The 18,280-nt window shown below is 35.3% G+C and overlaps 1 protein-coding gene across 1 annotated transcript in view; it reads left to right on the top strand.

Moving 5' to 3' along the window:
* Window positions 1-18,280, top strand: part of ccdc85a.S (coiled-coil domain containing 85A S homeolog) — a 123,375-nt gene that overhangs the window by 23,751 nt on the left and 81,344 nt on the right. The gene's annotated exons all lie outside the window — the stretch shown is intronic.

Below are 18,280 nucleotides of genomic sequence, written 5' to 3'. Positions count from 1 at the left end.
CAACCTCCTCCAAATGTCATATGCACGGTTGATATTGCTGCCTTGGGAAAGCACATGTTTTTCTCTTGCACTGCATAAAATGATAGTCTTTCTGTATACATTCAATTGCAGGACATTTTTCTATAACTGTTGGCAAATCCAGCCTGATGCTTTTCATTATTTTATGACTTGGGTTGCTGTCAGATATATGATTTTATTTCATTTATACTCAGAGTGCACATTACCGACATCCATTTTTTTTCCAGTTTAGCAAAAACGAAACAGCTGAAGTCAAAAAACGCAATAAGAGCATGAGATTCATTTTATTTGTCTGATGTTTTATGACACTGCGTGCCTTATTTTGCTTGTATATATTTGATGGTAGCATTTTAGTAGCCATAACTGCTAAAATATTGGAGAATGGTCTCAGTGCTTACATCCAGCTGGATTTCTGAAAGGTTTAACTTCCACACTGTTAAGGTAAATTGAATAAAAACCAATACTAAGGGGCACATTTACTTAGCTCGAGTGAAGGAATAGAATAAAAAAAACTTCGAATTTTAAATGATTTTCGACCATCGAATTGGCTACTTCGACCTTCGACTATGACTTCAACTTCGAATCGAACGATTCAAACTAAAAATCGTTCGACTATTCGACCATTTTATAGTCGAAGTACTGTCTCTTTAAAAAAAACTTTGACCCCCTACTTCGCCAAGTAAAACCTACCGAACCTCAATGTTAGGTCCCCATAGGCTTTCTAACAAATTTTTGGACGAAGGAAAAACGTTCGATCGATGGATTAAGATCCTTCGAAACGTTCGATTCGAAGGATTTAATCGTTCGATCGAATGATTTTTCCTTCGATCATTCGATCAAATGAATTGCGTTAAATCCTTAATTAACCCTCGATATTCGACCCTAAGTAAATGTGCCCCTAAATGACAAGTTCAATTTCTATGTACTATAAGAATGTATTGTTACATGTTAGAGGTGGGCACATATTTAGCAAGAGGTGTCCAAATACAGCTGAAATTATAGTATGAACAATTTATGCTGAATTTGCAAAAATTCACAAACATTAAGGAGCAGATTTATCAAAGGTCAAAGTGAATATTCAAAGTAAAAAAATTCAAACTTCGCTATTTTTGTGTACTTCGACTAGGGAATAGTCCAAATTCGATTTGAATTTGAAAAAAATGTACTGTCTCTTTAAAACTTCAACCATTCGACGTCTAAAACCTTCCGTATTGCTGTTTTAGCCTATGGGGGACCTCATAGAACTTATTTGGAGTCAATTGTTGGACTTCTAAAAATCAAAGTTTCTTTTTGAAAATACTTTAAATCTAATTCGATCGAATACTTCGATTCGAACGATCGAATACAGCCTATTCACCCGCAAAAAAAAAAACCTTTGATTTTTTTTTATACATTTTGTTTGGTCTTTTTTTATTCAGATTTCGAAGTTATGGGAGTTCAAAAAAACTCCCATTACTGCAAAATTCGACCCTCAATAAATCTGCCCCTGAGAAATGATTATGAAATATTTTGATGAGGTTGAAAAAATAACTTTTTTCTAATTCTTCTGAAACTGATGAGGAAAAAGAAAACAAAATGATATTAGTGCTTCATAGTTTCCATAAATTAGCTTTTTCTTATGGTAAATTGCATCAATTCAGGGGCACATAATTGTGGTATATACTAGACATGTCAGAATTTTTCTGATGTTTAAATAAAAAAAAAAAGACTGACCAAACTAGAATCCATGATATACCCTTACTTATCATTAATAAACCACAAAAAAAATCGCATTGGGAAAAAAACCTCTATTTTTTCTGATTGTTGCACGAAAACCACAACTTTTTCGGATTGTAGCACAAAAAAATCTGATTTTTTTTGGATTTGACGACCAAAAAGTCAAAATTTTTCATGGAATCGGCGCAAAATCCAGAAATGTTCGGATTATTGTATGTAACCGAGATCAGACCATAATATCTTCCAATTGCAAATAGGACCTCTGCCATTGACTTCAGTCACATGACTGGAGGCAGCTGGAAAATTGATAATATGTCTAGCCCCATGTCAGATTTCAAAATTGAATATAACAAAATCTGTTTGTTCTTTTGAAAAATGGATTTCAGTACAGAATTCTGCTGGAGCAGCACTATTAACTGATGCGTTTTGAAAAAAACATGTTTTCCCATGAAAGTATCCCTTTAATTAATGAGCCTCAAAGCCTCTATTTCTAAATACATAAGAAAATGTGTTTCATTCTACTCCAAACTATTCAGATGAATCTAGCTGTCTATGTAACACACAAATAGGCATGATCTAGGTCGCTTAATTTAATCACTAATTAATGTTTCAAAGCTAAGGAAGAAGAGGTAAAGGGATAATAGAAACAAATGTATTTTTTTCTTAAGGGGTTGTGATGCAAGAGAATAATTACTCCCACTTTTTGATGGGACTGACCTAGAATTACAAGACTGGAAACCAACAGTCTTATGTTTATAAGGAAAAACACAAGTGGAAAAAATTGCTGTAGATATTTCACATAGCATTACACATTTCCAATTCTGCCCTCATTCCCTAAACTATTCTTTATGTAAAAAGAAATGCCTTGTTTAATATGGCTTCACGTGTAGGAATATGTTTCTGTTTTTTTCCCATAGGCCAGGGACATTTTTTCTAAGCAATCTACTGTGTTTATTTTAGATAAATTTGTGCTGCAGGAGAAGTAAATAGTAAATGCACAAAGAATCAAAACTGTTATTAGGTTCCTGGCACATGGGGCATATTCCCTACTGGCAATTTCAAGCAGATGGAGACAGTCCAGAATCCTGCTGGGGACTCTTTAATTCGTTTGAACAAAAAAACTTAAATGAGTGTCTTCTGACCAAAATCCTGACGTCAGTGTGAGAGCTTCACATGCTGGTCTCCCCAGCCCATTGCCAGGTACTTGGGGCTAAATCAAGTTGTGGAGCTGAGGGGGCAGAGGGTAACTCATGTTCTATTGATTGCTGCATTTGCAAAGATTGTCATTCACATGCACAGGTTGGATAAGGGAGGGGCAGGTGGAGAGCCATGCTTTCTGCTCCATACTCCTTATATACAGTATAGTTACATAGTTACATAGGTAAATCGGGATGAACAAAGACAAAGACCATCAAGTTCAACCCCTCCAAATAAAAACGCAGCATCCATACACACACTCCTCCCTACTTTCAAATAAATTCTATGTACCCATACCTATACTAACTATAGAGATTAGTATCACAATAGCCTTTGATATTATGTCTGTCCAAAAAATCATCCAAGCCATTCTTAAAGGCATTAACAGAATCAGCATCACAACATCACCCGGCAGTGCATTCCACAACCTCACTGTCCTGACTGTGAAGAACCACCTACGTTGCTTCAAATGAAAGTTCTTTTCTTTTCCTCTTTATGGGTAAAAAGGTCCCCTGCTATTTGTCTATAATGTCCTTTAATGTACTTGCAAAGTGAAAGTCTACACTCATAATTTAGGTCTTCCAGGTCTAACCAGTTAAGTTGCACTTAGTCTCTGCACTCTCTCCAGCTCATTCATATCCCTTTTAAGGACTGGAGTCCAAAACTGAACTGCATACTCCAGATGAGGCCTCACCAGGGACCTATAAAAAGGCAAAATTATGTTTCATCCCTTGAGTTAATGCCCTTTTTATGCAAGACAGAACTTTATTTGCTTTAGTAGCCACAGAAGGACACTGCTCAGAATTAGACAATTTATAATCTACAAAAAAAACCTGATCCTTCTCAGTTAACGAAACGCCCAACACACTGCCATTTAGTGCTTAACTTGCATTTATATTATTTTTGCCAAAGTGAATAACCTTGCATTCATCAACATTAAACCTAATTTCCCAGTATCCTTTATTAACCCTTCAAAAATCTTGACTACTACTGATGTCAGACTAAGTGGCCTATAGTTTTGAGAATGGGATCTCTTTTTTAATAGTGACATCACAAGTCACATGACTGGGGGCAGTTGGTTAACTGACAATATGTCTAGCCCCATGTCAGATTTCAAAATTGAATATAAAAAAATCTGTTTGCTCTTTTGAGAAATGGATTTCAGTGCAGAATTCTGCTGGAGCAGCACTATTAACTGATGCGTTTTGAAAAAAACATGCTTTCCCATGACAGTATCCCTTTAAAGATGAACAACCTCTTTAAAATGAATGATATGCTTCTTGGTGCATTCTGGTCCTTGTCTGCCTCGTCCTCGTCTACCTGAAAAACACAGACAAAAAATGCAGTCATTGTACCAAGGTCTTAAGAGTACACATTACCATATTTACAGCATGTTAATTATACTATTGAATTATGGCTCCTTGGTGGAATAGATGGGCAATAAAATGTGATGGATTATCCTGTAACCCAATCAGATCATGGTCAGTATGTCCAAACTGAAAATCTTACCTGATCATGCCCTTTCTTGGCAGGGAGCTGGCACACCAGAGTATTAGAGTTTCTCCTCACTTCTGGTCAGTTATGATCATTGGAACTGTCTGCATGGATAACCAGATTATACCCTCTCGCTGTCCAAATAACCGACCAACATACAGTAAGAATGAAGAAAAAACAATTAGTTGAACAGAATACATTTTGTTAGATTAAAGCTGGTCATACATTGCCAGATTTGATTGGGCGGTTTGGATAATTTTGACATACTGACTGGCCATCTAGGCATGTATTAGAGGTTGGTGGGGAGGGGGGGTGACGGATCATCTCACAATCCTGGTAGAACACAGATGCTTCAAACTATTCTATGATAATGATGATTTGGGATGATTCGAAGTCGAAAGATTTTACTTTGACGGTTGAATATCGATAATTAACCCTCAATATTTGACCCTAGGTAAATGTGCCCCTTACATCCTGCCATTCTTATGGCATTTGGGCTGATCTGTTGGAGAGCATCTGTAGTTGTAAAATTATTGTAACATGTTCCTTTATATAAGACAGGATATTTTTGTCATCATCATTATTATTGCTTAAACTCATATTATAATATGTTTTAAATATGTCTCTCTTTGTGACCTTGATTATTAAATGTATGATGTTGACAAATATGGATGACAAATATATCTATTTTGGCTAAGGCCAGAGAAAACTATACCTAAGACAGAAGACTTGACAATATACCAGTGTAGGCATTAAAATGTTTGCAACTACCTTAACAGACATTATTGACTCTCTGTTAGCTGCTGTGGTAGATATTTAAAGACTTGAGCTTTTTCCAAGTGGTTTATAATACATAATCGATTTTCATATTTCCTGCATTTTACTGTGAGCTTTGATTTGGATGTCAGAGATAATATCAAAGGGTTTTAGGTCTGGTTATGATTCCCAGTTGGTGTTATTAGTAAGGAAATAGCAAAAGTGCTGACTAATATTACCTTGTAAGTATGGCTGGGGGAAAGATTGAGTAATACATGAAAGAATTATTGGGAGAAACATGTAACTGGTATTGAGCTGTCAGAAAGTGAAAGTATTTTGTATAAGATGTCAGCTGCTTCGGAATAATGAGGGTTGTGTGAATTATAGGGAGATCAGTGAGCGGTGGAAAGAATGACATTCTTTGGAGTAAAAAAGCAAAATGATACTGATGAGTCTTGACTTAAAAATACTGTTGTCACCCACATTTATTAATTTTTATTTTTCAGTTGAGTACATGAAAAACTGCAATACAATGTGTTATCTTTGACAAGGAATTGCAGCTTCCATATATTGCATTTAGGGAATTAGCAATGGCCAGTGCCGCTGTTGTCAAATTGCCATAGAAAGTCATGACCTATAGTCAGATACAGGTGTGGGATTTATAATCTGTAATGTTTGGGACTTGGGTTTTTTAGGTACCATCAAGTACAAGTTTCTGCTTTTTTATTACAAAGAAAAGTGAAATTATTTTTACAGATTATGAGATGAGTTATAGGGGGTTATTTATCAAAATCTGAACTTATCTCACTATTTTTGGAAAGTCACTCCAACCAAATCCGCACAGACTTTCCCCCCCTATTGATCATTACATTTTCCTGAAAAATTGTTGTGCTGGAAAAGTCTTGATGAGATCTCTACTTTTTAGTATTTGAAAACTGAATACCGAAACTTTTTTTGATTTGATACTCGAATACCGAGACTTTTTCACATTCGACTCCCGAATACCGCAACTTTTTCGGAAACCCGGTGCAAATCAGGATATCTTCGGGACATCTGCCATTAAATTCTACATGAACACGGCAGATCTGAGTTGGAGTACTTTTTTATTCTGACTTTTAACACCGTTGGGGTTTAAGAAATCACGAAAAAAAGAAATCTCTACAAAAAAATGGTGGTTTTCCGCTTTGAAAAGTCTAACCAGAAAAAATTGGACTTTGATTAATAACCTCCATAATTATAAGATATTATGAACTCCATATGAGATGATGAGTCATGTAATGCAGAGCTTTTTGGATATTGGTTTTCCAGATCCCATACGTGTCATCGGATTTATGCTGTTGCTGACAATATACAGATCATTACTGGATTTGCAATATAAATACTACAATGATTTATTAAAGGGCTTGTTCACCTTTGAGATAACTTTTAGTATGATGTAGAGGGTGATATTCTGAGACAATTTGCAATTGGTTTTCATTTTTTATTATTTAAATGGTTGGTTCACCTTTAAGTTAACGTTTAGTATGTTATAGAATGGCCAATTCTTAGCCACTTTTACATTGCTTTTCATTATTTATTTTTTATATATTTATAATTATCTGCCTTTTTCCTTCTGACTCTTTCCAGCTTTCAAATGGGCGGCGCTGACCCCATCTAAAAAGTAAATGCTCTGTAAGGCTATAAATTTATTGCTATTGCTACTTTTTATTACTCATCTTTCTATTCAGGTCCTCTTCTATTCATATTCCAGTCTCTTATTCAAATCACTGCATGGTTGCTAGGGGAATTTGGATCCTAACTACCAGATTGCTTCATAAGCAAATTGAAGAGCTGCTGAATAAAAAGCTAAATAACTTAAAAACTTTAAATAATAAAAAATGAAAACCAATTGCAAATTGTCTCAGAATATCACCCTCTACATCATACTAAAAGTTATCTCAAAAGTGAGCAACCCCTTTTTTTAAGTTATTAAGCTTTTTATTCAGCAGCTCTGCAATTTGCATATTAAGCAATCTGGTAGCTAGGGTCCATGGGACATGGGTTATAGGAATATTATTAAATCATTTCTAAGATCACAAATATTAATATATATGAGATATTCTTATAAATCTTATAACTAAACCTGCAGTAGACATATCATAGGTCTATTGTTTTTCTATTCCAAGCCTATGCGACCTCCACTTCAATGATACACAACCAAAAGTGCTAATACTAGGTATGGGATCCATTATTCAGAAGCCCATTATCCAGAAAGCTCAGAATAAGAATCCATTTTATCCAAAAAAAAAAAAAATCTAAATTTTACAAAACAACTTCTTTTTTTTCTTGTACTTGAGCTAAGCTAAGATTTAAATTATCCTTATTGGAAGCAAAACCAGCCTAATACCCTAATTATTGGATATTAGGGAACTTTGAATGCTATTCTATTTTGTTGAGCACACTGAATACTTTGAGTGTTGAGTCTTTGATTAAGAGGTGCATATGTTTATGTACGTTTACGTCTTATCTATCTATTATATTATATTAAGATTTGTTGGTTTCCTCTTGGTTTGTTCGAAGTGTGTTAACATGATTGGCTATTTTACCTTTTCATAAGATAATTTGTTTTTTAATTAGTTTTTCAATGGCTTTATATATTTATTCATTTGAGCTAGATGCCAACTAGATATGTGGTACAGATATTGGATCCGATATCTGGAAACCCAATATACAGAAAGCCCTGAATTGCAGAAAGGCAATCTGCCATAGACTCCATTATAATCACATCCAAATTATTAAATACAATTTCCCTTTTCTCTGTGATAATAAAACAGTACCTTGTAATTGATCCAAATTAAATATAATTTATCCTTTTTAGAGGAAAACCCAGCCTATTGGGGTTATTTAATATTTATACGATTTGCTATTAGACATATAGTGATACTGACACTAAAAAACTACTTTTAAAAATATGAATATACATTAAGGGGGTTATTTATCAAGACCGAATTTATCTCAATATCGGCTGCTACAAACTCCGATGTAACCAGCTCGGGTTTTTAACGCTTATTTATTATTACATTTTCCCAAAAGAAATTTTGCCATAAAAGCTCAGATCTTCATGATTTTTTCGTGAATTTTCCCCGAAAACTCCGAATTTTTTGGAGTTTTCACCCGAAAGCTCCGAAAACATTGTGAAATTGCCCTAAACCCCCGACACAACCAAAAATCAATGGGACTGTTCCTAGTGACTTTTATGCAACCTCGACAGGTTTGAGATGCCGTGTTTTTATATTCGGGCTTTTTAGCCCTCGGGGTTTAATAAATTCTGAAAAATTCTTGATTTTTTTAAAAGTCAGATTTTATTAAAAAAATCGGGGACCCTTAGGGAAGCGGAAAAACGGCTCTACGAAAGACCTACCATAGCCAAACTGACCAAAGTAATTTCTTATAGAAATCAATTGAAAGACCTAGATATTACTCAGATAGAGAAACTGATGACCTGGACCAAGCATACATACTATGAATATGGGAATAAAGCCCCCACCCTACTGGCAAAAAAACTGAGGGACCAAAAACTGGCCAGGGGAATAATGTCTATTAGAAATAAGCAAGGGAAGTTAGAACATACCACTGAGAATATCACTGAGGTCTTCTACCACTATTATAAATCCCTCTATAATCTAGATCCTCATTCGCAAAGGGATGTACCTCAACTTAGGAGGGTACTCAAGACTAAACTGAAAGCCTGGCTACCAAAAGATGCCCTGACTACCCTCCTAGAAGGAGACAAACCACCTCTCAACCAAGATATAAGTGAAGCGGAAATAGCCCAGGTCCTTAAGGATGCCCCAGGGAAAAAAACTCCGGGACCTGATGGTTTCTCCTATGGCTATTACAAGACATTTCAATCCATTCTCACTCCACATCTATTAGACTTGTACAATGGGTTCTTAAAGGGGAGTACTATACCTCAAACTATGGCCCTCTCTCATATCACTTTAATACACAAAGAAGGGAAAGATCCCCTAGAATGTACTAATTATAGGCCCATATCCCTGATCAATGTGGATCTAAAGATATTTAGTAAGATTCTGGCAAACAGACTGGTCCATATTTTGCCCCGCCTCATAGATAGTGATCAGGTGGGATTTATAATGACCCGACAAGCAGGTGATAATACTAGAAGGACTATTGACCTAATTGATGTGGTAAATGCCAACCCTCAACCTACGCTACTGTTAAGTCTAGATGCGGAGAAGGCTTTCGATCGTCTAGACTGGAATTATATGATGGCTTTGTTAGAGTTAATGGGTTTTGAGGGGAATTTCCTCCGGGCAGTGGGAGCCTTATACAGTCAACCTACAGCGGCTGTCAAAATAAATAATAACCTCTCCACTGAGTTCAGAATCACTAATGGTACTAGACAGGGATGCCCTCTATCGCCCCTTCTCTACGCATTATGCATAGAACCACTGGCAGTAGCCATAAGACATAATCCAGATGTCAAGGGGATCCGATTTCAGCATAAATCCTATAAACTTTCCCTGTTTGCGGACGACGTCCTTCTGACGCTTACTCAACCGTATACATCCCACCCAAACTTACATAAAACGCTTCAGGAATATGGTTCCTTTTCAGGGTATAAGATTAATGAGCATAAGACTGAGGCCCTTCCGCTACACTTTCCACAACATATGTTGAAGACCCTGCAATTAAACTTCAACTATGCATGGAAATCTGACTCAATCAAATATCTGGGAATCCACATATCTAAGAAATATGAAAATCTTTATGCCTGTAATTTTCCCCCTCTTTTACATCAAATTAGAAAGGATCTGGAAAGGTGGAATAGGGGCACTTTGTCTTGGTTTGGGAGAATGGCTTCCATAAAAATGAACGTGTTACCGCGCTTATTGTACCTATTTGAAACGCTCCCCATTGAAGTGCCCACTGTAACTTTGAAAAACATACAATCCATGTTTACTAAATTTATATGGGCTTACCGTAAACCCAGAATTAATAAAGATGTGCTACTCAGGAAGTTGTCGCAGGGCGGTCTCTCAGTCCCGGACATTAAAAAATATTATTGGGCATGTCATCTCAGGCAACTGATTCACTGGACAGCTAGTAGCCATATCAATAAATGGTCCGAACTGGAGGGTGCAGCTGTCTGCCCATTTCATCTGACCAACATGGTATGGGGTTCGGGAGGGATACCGAAAGGGACGACCTACCCTCTACATACTATCGACTTTACCAGTATAATATGGAAGGCAGCCCAGTCCCAACATACCTTACAATCCCAGTCCTCCCCCTTACGGAGCATATTAGGGAATCCAGAATTTTCCCCGGGTTGTAACCTAGATTTTGGGCAGAACTGGGGCCATCCTACTGTATTCCATATCTGGGATCTATGGGACTTTGTTAAGCGAATGCCCGTGGACTTAGCAACTTTGAAAACAAGATCTGGGAACGTGGATATCCCACTTTACCAGTACCTGCAAGTCTCACACTATCTTAGACCCCAAATGAAAACGAGTACGAAGCAGGCTTTCTCTTCCTTTGAAAAACTATGTTACACGGGCCCAGGTCAAAAACAGGTTATATCTCATATCTAGGATGTATTGATACAGTTGCCCATTGATGACTTCCCGAAACATAAATATATGATATATTGGGAGGATAACTTCCCGGCAGAGATAAGTTATAGAAACTGGGAAGGTATATGGGATAATGCTAAGAAAAGCTCAACTTGTGTCCAATATAAAGAAAATATTTATAAGATTCTGTTGAACTGGTACTATACCCCGGAGAAACTCCATAGAATCTACCCATCAACCCCAGATAGATGTTGGTGGGATTGTGGGCACAGGGGGACACTGCCACATATTTTATGGGACTGCCCCAGGATTATACCCTACTGGGACATGGTGAGAACACTTTTGCAAACAGTGTTACGCACCACTATACAAAGGGAGCCATGGACTCTTCTCTTGGGGAAACCTAATCTTAATCTCCCTAAAGCAACCAGGAAGTTAATGAATCATATCCTATCGGCAGCCAGGAGGCTGATCTGTCAAAAATGGAAGCAAAAAGCCACCCCACAGGAAAGTGAATTGAAGGATAAAATAGAGGAGGTGAAACGGATGGAGTATCTTGCGGCCCTATGTAACAGATCGCTCCCTCATTTTGATGAAATATGGGGAAACTGGATCTTTTCCTTCCCCCCCTGATCACTGAAATTACTGAATAACTAGAACCGATATAATTAGGTGTCCACTTTGTCAAAACTGAACCCTTCTCTGTTCACAATCTGCAATTCCTTGTTTTTCTGTTTTGTTTTTCTTTCTTTCTTTTTCTTTTTTGTGAGAATTGTTATTATACGCGAATTTGATCTGTGATGACTGCTTACCGCACGAAATGTATAACTGGTAGATGGAAAGTGATAATGTCATCTATGTCACATGTAATAACTGCATTTTGAAAATTCAAAAAAATAAAGTTTAAAAAAAAAAAAAAATCAGGGAATTTTGGGTATTCGGAGCTTAGTAATTAACCCCCCTAAAAGTTCCGTATAGATCATGCTGATTTATTTTTTGCTGAGAGGTTTTGTAAGTAATTGTTAGTTGAAGTTGCTAAACCTGACTGTTTTGCTAACCTGACTGTCCCATCTCAGCCTGTCAATTAAAGTTTCTAATGATAACGCACTACTTCTGCACAAATATGGCAGCCCCCTCATAGGCGATCACAGGGAGTCAGATAGGTAATGTAAAAGCATTGGGCAAATACTTTATGGCAAAATTATAAGAAACATGCAACGTCAATTTTATGGTAGATGTAAAAAAAAGTTCAATTTCTGGTGTCAGTATCTCTTTAAGGTATGAAGATCCAAATTATGGTCCCAAGCATTCTGGATAACAGGTCCCAAATTGGGAAACCTATTAAGTGAGTTTCTTTCACAAATAGTTAACTTCCATAACACAAATGGCCTATGCTAGGGACTTCTACAGCAGTCAGTTGTCTCTTTATTAGAGAGTCCAGTTTATGAATATGGTTTGGTTTCTACTGATGCACATCTGGACTTTGATACATATCTTTTCAGGCAGATAAAACTTTCAAACAATAGCAGAAATTATCTTGATACTCTTACACTTTTAAATACATTTCCCTGAAGAAATTCTGGAGCAGGGTTAAGCAATATTTTATATTAGACTCAGAAGTTAATTATTTGCTTACAACTGCTTCTCCCCGAATTAAATTTAAAACATTTGACCAATATAAAGGTGAGCTTTTTCTTCCATGTAGTAGAATATGCTTAGAAAAGCCATTCAGACACAGCTTGATATCCTATTATCGCTTATTCTGAAAAGGCTACACTTTCTAGACACGATCTTGTACAAACTACTGTCCAGACTTTACAACTGAATGAACCATTTACAATGGGAAGACGGATGAATCAGCGCTTACATCTAAACAAGTCTTAAATAAAAAATAAATCTATGATCATTACATTTAAAACTATATTTAGTTTGGTTTTCTTACAGGCTGCCATAAAATTCAATAAAAGGCAGAATAATACTCTTAAATTACAATAATGCGTACTGCTTTTTTGAGCTTATTTTTTCTTATAATGTTTTAAAGCATTGAGAACATTTTTTTTACTATATCTCTGCTGTATAAGTGTGAAACAAAAGCTAGTAGAATACAAAATCAACTCTGTCCAAAGAGTTGACCAAAGAATAAATAATTATCTATCAAACAATTATCTGTCCAATCAGATTCATTCAGATCAGTCACCTAGAAAGATACATCCATGTTTTAATTGGATTGAAATATATATTTATTAAAATTACTAAAACATTTAAAAATTAAAACAAATTAACATAGTACTAACATGGTACTTATTGCACTCAAAAAAAAACAGCTGCATAGAATCTGTAAACATTTCAATGGCAGGGGAAATTCTCAGTGTGATCTTTACAAAATCTGCTCCATGGTTTTATCTGAAAACAATGCAGTTGTACTGTAAAAACGTTCTTTCTTAAAAAAGAAAAATACAGGAAGGGGCTTTTTTTTACTAAAATCTGAAAATTTATCATTATTTTTTTAAAATTTTGTCCAAACTCCCATCCACATTTTTTAAAATTTAAAAAGAATTGGAACTGGAAGAGTTGATATGCTCTTGGTTTCAAACAATAATTTGAAGATTTGGGGGCACATTTACTATTGGTCGAATATCGAGGGTTAATTAACCCTCGATATTCGGCCATGGAAGTTAAAGCCTTCGACTTCGAATATCCTAGTCGAAGGATTTAACGCAATTCGTTTGATCGAAGGAAAAATCATACGATCGAACGATTCAAAGGATTTTAATCAATCGATTGATTTTCCTTCGATCACAAATTGCCTAGAAAGCCTATGGGGACCTTCCCCATAGGCTAACATTGGTACTCAGTAGGTTTTAGGTGGCAAAGTAGGTGGTCAAAGTTTTTTTTAAAGAGACAGTACTTCGACTATGGAATGGTCGAACAGTCAAACGATTTTTAGTTCGAATCGTTCGATTCAAAGTCGAAGGTGGAAGTAGCCAATTCGATGGTTGAAGTAGCCAAAAAAATATTTTGAAATTCGAAGTATTTTTCATTCTAATCCTTCACTCGAGTTAAGTAAATGTGTTTAATCTGAAAAATTTTGAGTTTTCGGGCGTCATATCCAAAAAAAGTAAAAAAAAATGTATGATTTGATCCAATCTTTTCCTGTACCAGATTTCTTTGCAAAAATGTATTGATAAATATGGTAAAAAAAAAGTCAGTTGGAATTAGGTCGGAGTGGTTTTAACAAAATAGTGGGATTTTTTTGTTAATTTTGATAAATAAACCCCAAGATATCATGGGGAAAAAGTGCATAAAGTTTTAATATAACATTTTTTTCTTATTAAAACCAAAATAAAAAACTTACCATGCAAAATGCTGGTCAAGAAGTTTGAATTTTTCCTTCATGAGACGTCAAAAGTCTCAGAAATGCTGATTATACCGTTCTGCTGGCTGAAAATAATGAAAACTTAAGGAACCTTTTATAGAAGGTGACTGTAAGAGCTGTATTGCCATTCAGTTTTAATATAAAGTATGATCGGGTCAGCCTGCTATGCTAATCCAAAATCAAATTGATGGAGAAATAGTGGCGGCACTGTCAGATTTTATCTTCGTTGTCTTAGAAATCAACATGGATGGCTATTGCAGCAATCTATAAAGTGACTATGATAAATCTGGACACTACTTTATTACAAGGATTATGCACAATGAAAATCTGTAAAGCAAGTCTACACATTTCACTTATGTAAAATTAATGAAAGTTAAACCAGCAGTAAGCCTGAGTGCGTACAATATTGATTCTTGAAATTCTGTTTGTGACGCTTGAGAATCAGTAAGTTTTCAATGCAAGCACGTCACATAAGTATTTTGATGACCTATTAACCAGAATGTGCCGAATATCCAGAATATGCTTTAAACAAAAAAGATTTCTTTTATGCTAAATAGTCTTTATTTATGTTAAACATATTTAGAAACTAATCAGCCATTACTTTATTTATAATACACAAGAAACAGTGAGCCACGTGACGGAAATTACATCACTAAACTCGTATAATATTTAATAATATCACTGTTTATTAAGATATAATTTACAGGATGTTCATATCTCTTGTGCATTATATACAGTACATATATATAGATATAGATACTGGGACTCCAAATAAATGTGTAGGCTTATTTATTAAGAGTAGAATTTTAGAGGTTTTAGAGGTTTTGGAAACTGCGATCGGTCGGCTCTTTTTCCACCATACACACAACGAATATCGGACTAAAATTCGTACGATATTATCTGTGTGTCTATGGCCACCTTTACTCACAAACTCTAAAACCATTCTCCCATAGACTCCATTTTATCCAAATAATCCACATTTTTAAAAATGATTTCCTTTTTCTCTGTAATAATAAAAAAGTTCCTTTTACTTGATCCCAACTTATATTTTTAATCTTATATAATTAATCCTTATTGGAAGCAAAACCAGCCTTTTGGGTTTATTTAATGTTAAAATGAATTTCTAGTAGACTTAAGGCATGAAGATTTCTTTTATGCTAAATAGTCTTTATTTATGTTAAACATATTTAGAAACTAATCAGCCATTACTTTATTTATAATACACAAGAAACAGTGAGCCACGTGACGGAAATTACATCACTAAACTCGTATAATATTTAATAATATCACTGTTTATTAAGATATAATTTACAGGATGTTCATATCTCTTGTGCATTATATACAGTACATATATATAGATATAGATACTGGGACTCCAAATAAATGTGTAGGCTTATTTATTAAGAGTAGAATTTTAGAGGTTTTAGAGGTTTTGGAAACTGCGATCGGTCGGCTCTTTTTCCACCATACACACAACGAATATCGGACTAAAATTCGTACGATATTATCTGTGTGTCTATGGCCACCTTTACTCACAAACTCTAAAACCATTCTCCCATAGACTCCATTTTATCCAAATAATCCACATTTTTAAAAATGATTTCCTTTTTCTCTGTAATAATAAAAAAGTTCCTTTTACTTGATCCCAACTTATATTTTTAATCTTATATAATTAATCCTTATTGGAAGCAAAACCAGCCTTTTGGGTTTATTTAATGTTAAAATGAATTTCTAGTAGACTTAAGGCATGAAGACCCAAATTATGAAAAGATCCATTATCCGGAAAACCCCAGTTCCCGAGCATTCTGGATAACAAGTCCCATACATGTACTGTGAAAACCACTAAAAAAATGTAGTTTTTTGGACAATACCTGGTGAAAAAAAAAATCCAAAAACCTCTAATAGTCTGATTAGCGCAGCTCCCATTTATTCTATAAGACCTCCACAACTTTTACTAAGTTTGGTATTAAAGGCTTTTGTGATTTTTTCATTTTGAATTCTTAGAGCTTTTAAAAAATATAGGAAAACCACAATTTTTTCTAGTTGTTAGTAAATGGACCCTTTTCAGTTGCAGGCACCTAAATTAATTGGTTTTACAAGTACAAGTCTGATTACAATGTTTGGACAATGTTTTGAATTGGTGGTCCAGTGGTAGTAGTATTGTCCACAACAATGGATTTTTCATAACATGCAGCAGTGCTACACTAATTTTAGGGGGTTATTTATCAAAATCCGAACTTTTCTGATAATTTTATTAAAAAAAGTAAGAGCAAACTATTTATTATTAAAATCGAGCAAAAATCCGAATTGTCCAATTTTTTCTGATTTTTTTCCTGAATCGTTTTTTAAGGCTTTTTCCTGATAAGTCAGAATTTTTCCGATTTTGCTGAAAAGTCCAAAACTGTCGGATTTTTGGGCTAATTCCAGGGCAGACCACAGAAACTTCCAAGCAGGATAGGGACCTCTTCCATTGACTTATATACAACCTCAGCAGGTCTGAGATGCCAGATTTTAGGATTCTGACTTTTTCCATCCTCGGGGTATAATAAATCTGAAAAAAATGGTGCCATTTGGACTTTAATAAATTACAGGTAAGAAGAATTTCACTGGCACACAGGAGTTGCGGTAGCAGGGCAAGCCCTTGCAATTTTATTATGAGCTGTGCAACGTTTCGGGGACACGCCCCTTTGGTTTTATTTGATCAACGTTTCGGCTCAACAGCTGGAGCCGTCTTCAGGAACTAACTAACTGAAGACGGCTCCAGCTGTTGAGCCGAAACGTTGATCAAATAAAACCCTTTTGTTTATTTCATATAAAGACCTGTTTGGTGCAGTTTTCTTTTTGATTATTACTATTGTTGTCTTTAACCAGCACACAGGCATTGTTTTTTGTTTGTCCATGTGCACCATGTCTAAGCTTATTGTTTTATATTATATATATATATATATATATAATTTGAATATTTTATTGAAAGGGGTAGTTAGGATGTGAATAAAATGCTAGAAATGTGACTTTAAAAAAGTAATAAATCCTGGAAATAACTAATAATCAACATAAGCTTATGATATAAGCAATCTCATACAGCTTATTGTTGAATTAATTTTATGAAAGCAGATTTATGATTCTCTAAGATGCCTGAAAGATTAAACAAACAGATATTACATTATTTATTATTCAAAATCAGTTTTGTGGTTTAAGAGTTGGTATTGCTGCTAGATAGTGGAAAAGTCATTTCTAGATTGTTCTTTCGAAAGTTGGTATTGAACAACGTGATTGCCAGCAGTGTTGAAAAATAACATTGTACTAAGAATCAAATCAATCCTAGGTCAACGCAAAGATTTCCCCTCTCCTAATGTAATTCAGAACGTTCAATTGTTAGCTTTTTAAACTGAATTGGCACCACAGGGATTGTTATTCAAAAAAAAACATTAAAACATACATTATAGTGCTATACTGAAAGAAGTGCAGGTGGAACATTTTGTTGCCCTATAAGTAAAAGTAATGTTTTCCCTTTCTCCTAAGGGCTCTACTGCAAAGCTTCTCTGATACCAAACACAAACGCCCTTCTACACTCACATGTTCTAATGTGTTTATGATTAGTGATGGGCGAATTTGCGCTGTTTAGATTCGCCAAAAAATTCGCGAAACCGCGAAAAATCCACGAAATGGCGCCAGCGTCTCGTTTTTGATGCCAGCATCCGTTTTTGAGGCCAGCATCCGTTTTTTACGCCGGCATCCGTTTTTTTTCGCCAACAACATTTTTTTTGCCGCCGCGAATTCGGGCCTGGCGAATAAATTCACCCATCACTATTAATGATAAAGAAAGTACAGCTAGTATTTATTTTTTAAAGGAACAGTAACACCAAAAAAATGAAAGTGGTTTAAATAAAGGACAATATAATGTACTGTTGCCCTGGACAAGTATAACTGGTGTGTTTGCTTTATAAACAAGACTATAGTTCATATTACCAAGCTGCTGTGTAGCCATGGGGGCAGCCATTCAAGCACAGGATACACAGCAGATAACAAATACGTTCTGAAGAATCCCATTGTATACTACAAAGAATATCTGTTATCTGCTACATATCTAAAAAAGTCTAAAGTGCTGGGAAAGTTTTAATAGTTAGTAGTAATGAACTAT

This window comes from Xenopus laevis, chromosome 5S, assembly GCF_017654675.1.
Source record: "Xenopus laevis strain J_2021 chromosome 5S, Xenopus_laevis_v10.1, whole genome shotgun sequence".
NCBI classification, from domain to species: Eukaryota; Metazoa; Chordata; class Amphibia; order Anura; family Pipidae; genus Xenopus; species Xenopus laevis.
This window is presented reverse-complemented; position numbering and strand designations above follow the sequence as displayed.